Source organism: Aristolochia californica, unplaced genomic scaffold, assembly GCF_029961685.1.
Source record: "Aristolochia californica isolate CCGP_79_NKW_82.1479 unplaced genomic scaffold, dmAriCali1.0.hap1 SCAF_78, whole genome shotgun sequence".
Classification (NCBI taxonomy): Eukaryota; Viridiplantae; Streptophyta; class Magnoliopsida; order Piperales; family Aristolochiaceae; genus Aristolochia; species Aristolochia californica.
Window position 1 is genome coordinate 65,001 of NW_027182277.1, and position 8,392 is coordinate 73,392.

At 46.4% G+C, this 8,392-nt stretch overlaps 1 non-coding gene across 1 annotated transcript; it reads right to left on the bottom strand.

The window, feature by feature from the left end:
• Window positions 1-6,088: 6,088 nt before the first annotated feature.
• On the bottom strand, window positions 6,089-6,162 carry TRNAD-GUC (transfer RNA aspartic acid (anticodon GUC)). The gene has a single exon. It is a non-coding gene; the product is annotated as a tRNA-Asp (tRNA).
• Window positions 6,163-8,392: the final 2,230 nt, after the last annotated feature.

Genomic DNA, 8,392 nt, shown 5'->3' on the forward strand with positions numbered 1-8,392 from the left:
TTGGCGTTAGCTAAACTACGCGGTAAGGGGAATGAGAGTTTGCACGAGACTTTTGACTTAGGCTAGTTGAATGAAGCAGGGGATTGACTTTGGAAGGGTAAAGAACTTGGAAAGACCCTAAATAAAGGGAGTTGGGCATACGCCCTCGGGCACAAAAGCAGCTAGTATGCCCTCGGGCACTAAAGCAGCTAGTATGCCCTCGGGCTAGCTCCATTGAATGCTCTCAGGAAACTACCTGAGGGAGAAGCTCCTGACAGCAAAGTACATTCTGACTCAGTCAAGGGAGAGCTCTGGAGGGAGCGAGAAAGTAGCGCCAGCCTTGACCCCCAGTCCCCTGTCAAGTACCACGCGTGGGCTGCGCTCGGTCGTATCTATCGCGCCCGTTATTGCAAGGAAAGCATTCTTGGTCGGCCTATGCCAGAAAGAATAGCCGGGTGGACCGCCACAGGTACTCCGGGGTGAGAGAGGGAACGAACTCACCATATCCGACAGTAAGCACAACTTTGAGCGAAGTTGTCTGGGAGAGACTAGGCCTTCCTCAGCTGATACATAGGCAATTTTCTAGCGGCAGCAACAGTTTCTCAATAAGGGTTAGAACTGAACTTTGCTACTGGTGCACAGGTTTCCTCATAATCAAGCCCATACTCTTGAGTGTACCCCTTAGCCACCAACCTGGCTTTTATCTATCAATGGACCCATCTGTTTTGGTTTTGGCACCTGCGTCAAAGGCACAAGAAAAGAAAGCCTTTTCTCACCTACTTAAATAATCGATATGAGAGTGGTTTCATAGGCCATGTTGACTAGGTTGATCTTTAATCATCAAATCACGAGTTTCAGTCCATTTCTGGATCCCTTCGTGAGAGTATAAAACTTCGCTATCTTATGCCCGAAAAGTGCTCTTCTTGAGCGATCCATTCTATGAACTGGGCAGCTAGTAGAGAGCAAATTTCCATCTTTTTGTCCTATTGATCTAATCAAAGCTTGTTACGATCAGGCTCATTTGGCTGAGATCTTACCTGGAAAAGGCTGGGGTAGGGTCAGTCTATCACTCTTGCTGGTCTGAGACCGGACTTTCTGAGATTACTGAATAAGAAGTAGAAACGGTGGAAAGAGCAGAAGGACGTCCGAATTGGACGAACATAAATGCTGCTCGGGGAGGAAAGAGGTCACCGGCAGTGCCTGGTCGCTAGCCGGTCACCGGTAGGCTAGCATAGAGGCTATATGGTGAAAGGGAACCCCGGCTTATCCATTGCTGATGACCCCTCTCTGACAAGGTCTCTCTTTGATTTTTCTCCGTTAGGCGATAGTCGATAAGGAACTCTCTGAACCGTAAGTGGGTAGGCTCACTCTCAGATCGATGGGGGAATCGTCGCTAAACACGTTCGAAATACCAGAGATGGAACTAGGTATGGGTAGGACCGAAATCAAACAAATCCGGACTCCGAAAAACCTATGAGTGAGCCGAGCGATAACCATGAGCACCGAGCCACCTGTCCTCCACCTTACTTACTAGCTTATTCCATATACCGACGGGTCCGAAAACCATGGACTAAGCTTTGCTTATGACCACGCTTGTTGACCATGCATGTGTTTGATCCCCTCGACCATCGGTTTTGGAAGCGATGGCTATGGTTGTCTATAGGAAGTAGTGTGTCGGCGAGCACTCGGGAGTCCAAGGTTTCTTGATCGAAAGCCTCATCCCTTAAATCTCTTTTTTATGCACGGGGCCAATCGAAGCCCTTTTGGTATAATAGGCAGGGTCCTTTCGATTGAGTGCAAGATGGTAGCGATCGTTTCTACCGCTTCACAGGCTCAGGCAAACAACGGCGCCAATCCAATAGTAAGGCACCAGGCTCACAAGAGTCGGGGACAGAGCGAGGGAGGGACACTGCGGGCACAAGAACCAGCCTTGTAGTATCATCACAGAGATAAAGGCCAGAGACCCCATTCCTGGGGAAGGGGTGAATCGGCACACCTACCCGACCAATCTATGCAGAGCTAGGTGGCACGGCACGGGACCTACTTATGAAGCATGGGTCGCTAAAATCGAGGTAGCATGTCTAGTGGACGAGGGCGAGGAACAGATTGCACTCGATGTCCCTTCATGAATAAGCTCGCGAGGGTAGCCTTTTCTACCGAATACGAAATTCAAGTACCGGGCGGGGAAGCGGAGGCTGCAACTATGGATACGGCAAGGAAGCTAGCTCGAGAGCTTACTTGCAGCTTTAGTGCCCGCTTAGCTTCTTTTTCTCCTTACTGTCGACCCGCTTCTTCCACTTCCACAAGAACTCGTTCCTATTCAATTCACTCTGAAAGAGATAGGATCGTAGATCAGTAAGAGTTAGGAAGACGCAGACATAGCTTTCTCGTCTTCGTCTTTGTAACTCTTATTGATGTGCCATTGATGTGCCCAAGCCCTATAGCGCATAGCCCAAGCTAGCCCAGACGAAGACGAGGATGCAGCTTATCGGTTGATAAGGGCACCGGTCCTGGCGTTACCCTTATCAACCGCTGTTTCAACTCCTGAAAGCTGCGCTCCCAAGCGCACAGAGAAGACTGCGTCTTTCTTTTCTGTCTTCTTTATGAGTGCTTTCTAGCGGGTAAAGGGGAAATTTTCTCTAACCCAGGCCTCGGCGACTGAGAGGAATCGGAAATAGGAAGTGAAGGGAGAGGAAGTGAGGATAAGGAGAGAGAGATTACTTAAAGTCTATTTGGTAATTGGTAAATAGACCGAAGCAAAGATCCTAAGGTAAGGGGCTTCAGACTGAGTTGTTGAGTGAGGGTGCCGCAGGTATGGTATATTCGCGTAAGGGGAAGCCGGGAGCTAGACTGTTAGATAGACTGTTACAAGTGGAGAAGATGCTCGACTAACAGGAAGGCGTGTCAAACTCTTTTCGAGAGGTAAGTTCTAGTTCTAACTAGGCTAGTCTACATATGCATCGTCCCACTGTGCTAATTGAATTCCCCGGAAAACGAACATAGATGTATCAGATATTGATTTAGTGTAGGGCGTCTAGGTCACTCAATTGAAAAGTGGAGAAGATGCCGAAGAGGCGTTTAGGAAAGAGAACCAAACGCTAGCTCTATGCACAAGTTCCGATAGATACGAGTTATATACTTGTAACGAGAGGGAATGAGTGAAGCTAGGGAACGAGCTACGTTGTAGAAGCTATCTCTAGTTAACTTTGATTTCTTAAATCATTCTGAATTTCAGTTAAAGTTGGTAGCTCGCCCGTCAGTCCTAGGGAGTGAAGACTAAAAGGTAGGATCGATTAATTGAAACTGAGTTCAAGAGGGGACCGAAGGGAGAGGTAGCTCTTTACTTTAGATAGGCTAGATAGACTGTTACAACTCCAGCTCGACTGAAAGGAAGGAGCGAGAGGAAACGTTCGCCCCTCCCTCTCCTAGTTTAGAAAAGAAAGATAGAACCTTGTTCACTGGTAAAGGCCCCATGGTCGATCGAAGGCCCCCTGTCAACTTCGAAAGATGCGAGGATACTCGTCTTGGATCGGGTATATCGATCCCATTGTTGGCTTAACTTAACTCCATCGGCGGAATCAAAGCAAAGCGAATCTACCCTACCCTCTCTCCTCGCTACGCCCCTAACTAACACAAGTAAGCAAGCGGAGGGCCTCGGCACCCTATCCTTTCTACAACTACACCGCATAGACCTTCTTTCGGTTATCTCCCCTGATTCGACTTTTGGCATTCCATCACTCTTCCGTTGTGAACTCCGTTTCACTCGAGCTTCCTTGCCTTCACTACGTCCACCCTCAAGAGGATAAGCTTTTCTGCCCCTTCCCTTATTCAGCGGAGTGGTGTTCACTTCCCCGCTAAAGGCAGAGAGATGGGAACCCTCGTCCCCGGATTCCCCCCACTCAAAGACAGGATCACAGCCCAACTCCAACACATAGAAATAGGGCTCGACGCACGGACTATACTTCTCAAATAGAAATGTCAAGAGAGATCCTCCTTGGATAAGTGCTTTCTACGCGGGTCCTTCATCATGCAAGAGGTAGGGGGAAGCCAAACTGGGACTGAGACAGGGCCCGGACTCCCACTGGGGTGGGGAATCTTCCTGCTTCCAGGAGTGAAAGAGTCTGCTTTGATAGAACCTGGCTTCTACGCTATTCGAAAGTCAAATATGATCCGACGGGGTGGCTCTATACATTCTTAGAAAAATAGTTATGGATGCCCTAGTCATCGAACTGACAGGATGATGGAAGCATCGCATTATTATCAATAGATAGACATAGATCATCTTTTTTTTCAAGATAATATCTCGCCTTTTGTCTTGCTGAGGAACCTTTTTTGGTAAGACAGCACTATCAGGGAATTCGGTTCCGCGTCAGTATAGTTGACAGATGCCGCCGCTGCAAGGCGAAGGAGTAAGCATGCGTGTAATCGGTTGACAATAAGGATCATACTTTCATGGCACTAAGGCAAATGCAAAATGCTTGCATCTGATCTAAGCAAGCGAGACTGCACCAGCACCATTAGTAAGAGTAAGGTAGAATATCATGCCTGTGTGATGTCCAGTGGAAATATTAGGCGTTTTGAAAGCGAGGAAAAGTGCTTTATGATTGAACTTTGTCCCTCAAGGCGCCCCTCCAACATCATTGTGAGCCGGAAAGGCCGTGGATACTTTTAAGATAAAAGCGGAATAAAAGTCTACTTTCGAAGCACTTCCTCTTGTTCTTGAGTTGGAGTTGGCTTTCATCGACAGGTAGGGTGATCAAGGCAATCTCGATTCTTTACTAGGAAATCCGAAGTATAGGTTATTAGGGAAGATCCCACCTTTCGTAGTGATTGCATTCATTCATTTATGGATTTGAACGATGCCACCCCTTTGAATTTCATGGAAGACCACAACTTCGCCTCTCTATTGGACTTTCTCAGTTCGGTTTACAATCAACCTTTTCGTTTGAGGACTTCCTTCCTCAGCAAAGACCTGGAGCGAATGCTATCTACATGAGCCTCGACTCTCTCAGTGGAAAAAGCAGCCCATACACAACCTAAACCTATTACCTTCACTTCAAGGCTATGACATCTTTATCTATTGCATTCTTTGCCTTAATGATGAAGGATGCAAGAGCCAGAAAGACTTCGTAGCAGAATAGGAGTTCGTGCCTTCTTCCATATTTAGATAGCCCCATGTTCGGAACCCCTTCGACTTGAAGCTTGTGGACGATAGCACGTATGGGTGGTATGAGTGCCATCAACGTATCCTAAGAAATCGCTCTTTTTTTAGAACTCACTGGGAACAAAGAGAGAACGAAGGGAAGAATATATGGAGAGGTCTGCTACTTAAAAAGATTATCGGCCGGCATGACAAGAGAAAAGAGATAGAGAGAGCATGCTGACGATGGGATGGGGATGGGATTTAGTTTTTACAAAATCGCACTGGAGCCGTACGATAGAAGGCGCAAAAATTCTGACTAGGAGAGAGCAGGAGGTGGGCTTGGAATAAAACAAACAACCTTTGAAGCCGGAGCCGATAGAAATTGTTCTAAGTTAAAGAGCGTGTGGAATAAAGTCAAGAAAGGGGAAGTGAAGCCATCATTAGCTAAACCGGCTCCCATAATAGTAGACTCTTTAGTGCTCTTCGTTGACTCTTTCCTTCTGACACTATGAGGGGACAGCATCTCTCGTCTTTTAGAAGGCAGTGTGGACCGAAATGGAAGCCGGTCAACGGTAGGCGTTCATTCCTCTCCTTTCATACGAGTCTCTTCGCGGAGGGTGGAAGGGACTGACTTTCGAGTTCATCTGGCCTTCGGGAACCATGCTCCCGGGAAACATATGGGTACTCTATTCGATTGTTCTTGAAAAATAGAAAAAAGCCAGACCTTCCGGGTATCTCTTTGAATCCTGAATATGGTATGGTGATACCTCCGATTGTACCAACCTACATATGTCTCTCCCCCATCAATCAGTACTAGTTATTGTCATTTTCTTTCCTTGACCTTATTTGTCCGATGAGAAATGCGAAACGATAGAAGGATCCTCCAGTCCTGCTGGGAATTAGATCCTGCTCTTTGTCCCCCCTCCTCACAGAAAATGGATAAATGAATTGATCGATTCATCGGATCGGGACTGACGGGGCTCGAACCCGCAGCTTCCGCCTTGACAGGGCGGTGCTCTGACCGATTGAACTACAATCCCAGGAAAATTAGGTGTACAGCCTCCAAATCTTTCTTTATTTCGTCTTTCTTTGTTTGATTTCATTCGAACCATTTTTGATCGCCGTATTGTAACAGAGACACGAATGATATATATATATCATATCATCATAGATATGATATATAGTGACAGTGACACGGATTACTAGTAATCCTGTGGTTATTGCCAAATCGATTGAGAATCTTTCGAACAATGAAAAAAGTCTTTCTCCTTTAGACTTTATACTTATAGATCATAAATCGTTATCGTTATAAACAGAAGAACATGCGAAAACAAAGAAAATGGAATGGAGATAATATATATAAAAAGATTGACTCTTTCTTCCTCCATATCATGCATTTTTTTAGGACGGATTGGTTATATCATCTTCATGGATCGGTGAATTCTTGGGTCGAGCTGGATTTGCACCAGCGTAGACATATCGCCAACGAATTTACAGTCCGTCCCCCGCTCGGGCATCGACCCTGGAAGAAGAAATTCTAGGCTTATTGAGAATCCATGATCAACTTCCTTTCGTAGTACCCTACCCCCAGGGGAAGTTGAATCCCCGCTGCCTCCTTGAAAGAGAGATGTCCTGAACCACTAGACGATAGGAGCATACCTGCCCGATCGCCATCATACTATGCGAATACGCAGAGCAGTTTTTTTTAATGGTAGAACCCGTAAATCTGGGAAGGGATCGACAAGTAATCGAACATCTTCTTTTTCTATGCGCAAGGTACGCCCTTCATGACATGATTCGAAAGAAAGATCTTTTTTTGGTACACGTATCAATCAAGTGAATCTCGTTCTTCTGGGTCAATAAAAGCTATTAGGATAGGATCGGTCTTGGAACAATTCACTGCATTGATACTTATATACTTATACTAGATCCATATATATATAAGTCTAATTTCTTTAGCTATTATCCCCCTCACTACGTGAGTTAACTCACTCCGTTAACACTTCCTTCGTCGGTTCTCCGTTCGGTTTGGCGGGGATACTAGTGCTAGCTCGAGACTACTATAATAAACTAGCTCGTGTCCCCTGGTTGAGGGGACATTCTCCCTTGGCCCTCACTTCGTTCGTTCAGTAAACGGTCCATCTCCCAGTATTAGTGAGCCGTCTATAGGCAACGAGTGCGAGTGGAGTTTTGAGTATTATATATAATTATATATACTACTGCCTATCTCGACCCGAACACAAGCTCAAAACCCTCACACGAGTTAGTGGTCTTTAGGCAGCGATTGTAGTAGTTCAACTCCTAGTTGATGAGAGTGACTTCGGGAGTCAAAAGAGTAAAGGTCATTCTCTCAATTCCAATCGAACGCAACTGGATCTAGTATGAACTGGCGATCAAAACATATATACGGTTCTCGAAAAAGAAGTTCTTTCTGCGAGCCTACGAAACGAGTCACCACTGGAGCAGATCAAATAAGGAGATCAGAATCGGGATCTCCTTTAGATGCTGGGCCACCCCCTTCTCAGAAACTCAAACTGTAATAGATTTGAAGCCTGATGAACGAGATCGATCTGAACCTCCTTTGCATCCCACAGGATCCACAATCCTCCTGCAGATCCTGAAGGATGACAGCAAACACTACTTCCCTCGAAACCCAACCTTCTCACCAGATTTTCCACCAGGCTCTCTTTCACCTTCGTCTCCAATACAATCACAATAGCCGGCTTATCAGTTTGAATCATAGCACCTCATCGTAGGTCTGTTATTAAGACCTCTTGCATTCCAAGCAAGAACTTTCATGGAGAAAGGTTAGGGATAGGGGAAGGCGTACCTTTGCCCCCTATATATCTGTGGCTTAGAGGGCTTTGAAGCCTGCCTATAAAGCGCCTTTACACAATAGGGCCCAATAGAATAGGGCACCAGCGCCAATTGCGATTGTAGGCTTGAGGCTTTCTACCTGATAGCAAGAGTGCTTGAAGCACGCGTAAGGGCTTGAAGCGCCTATTGCAACAAGGTAAAGGCGCTTTATAGCCCTATTGCAACTTTGGGCGTCAGTGAAGAGGGCTTGAAGCACCTATTGCAATTGTAGGCTTGGGGCTTGTGCGCTAGTGTCAGGCGCGCGCAGGAGTTTTGAAGCTGGGAGGAGGCCAACGCAGTCCGCGCGGTACGGAAGATTGGTCCGCTCCGCTTTTCGGTTCGCTCCCCCTATGTGGTCGGCCTTCTTACCAGTCTGCCTCCTTTCTCTTTTTTGAATATAACAATGCCCGAGCT